The following is an 890-nucleotide window of genomic DNA, read 5'->3' on the forward strand; positions in this document are numbered from 1 at the left end:
TGCTATGATTGAAAGTTGGATTGTATCCTTATTTGCCCTGTTTGTCTGCATCATATAATTTTTCTTTTTATATTCCTGCCTGCCTGCATAGCATAGTCTTTCTTTATAATTCAATAAGCAAGATGCTTGATCATTCACAACATTCTCATCTTCAAAACTTGTTTGCACTCAATTTTCAAGAATGCATCACATAAAAGTTCTTTGAAAAGAAGGATTGAGGAATAAATCAATTTTGAGGCAAGCAAAAGATTAGGAGAAGTGGTGGTTCTAGTTGTATGATTATGTATTGAGGTTGCATGCTTGTGAAAACTTGCATGGGAGCTCATAGGCAGGACATGAAGTTCAAAGAAGTATTGTGGAGATTCTCAAAAATCAATTGATCCAAGAAGCAAGCAAAACAAAAATAAAGTAAAGAAAATACAAAAACAAAAAGAACATGGCCCAAGGCTCTGAGCATCAATTACTAGGCAGAAAAAGAAAGAAAGAAACAAAAACTCAAAGAGTTGATATCCTAGTAAATGCTTGTGGTTAGATTGGTGTTATTTTGGGAGAAATTCATTTTTCCTCCGAAATATACTCATCAAATATTATTTTTTTAGTTTCAAAATTTAAAAAATAAAAAGTTTTCATTTTTTTGTCTTCCTAATATTGTTGGACTATATTTTATTTTTTAATTTTCAGTAAAAAAATTTGATTTTTAAATTTAAAAATTCATAAAAATGAAAAATTTTATCTTTTCAAATCCTAGATTATTTACAAGAACATTTTTTTTATTTTTTAACCACCGGATAAGGCTATATTTTCACAAATACAGAATAAATTAATTTTAAGAATTTAAAATTTTTAAATTTTTGTTTATTGGATATTTTTGAAAATCTTTATTTTTCATC

This window comes from Arachis hypogaea, unplaced genomic scaffold (genome assembly GCF_003086295.3).
Source record: "Arachis hypogaea cultivar Tifrunner unplaced genomic scaffold, arahy.Tifrunner.gnm2.J5K5 arahy.Tifrunner.gnm2.scaffold_26, whole genome shotgun sequence".
Classification (NCBI taxonomy): Eukaryota; Viridiplantae; Streptophyta; class Magnoliopsida; order Fabales; family Fabaceae; genus Arachis; species Arachis hypogaea.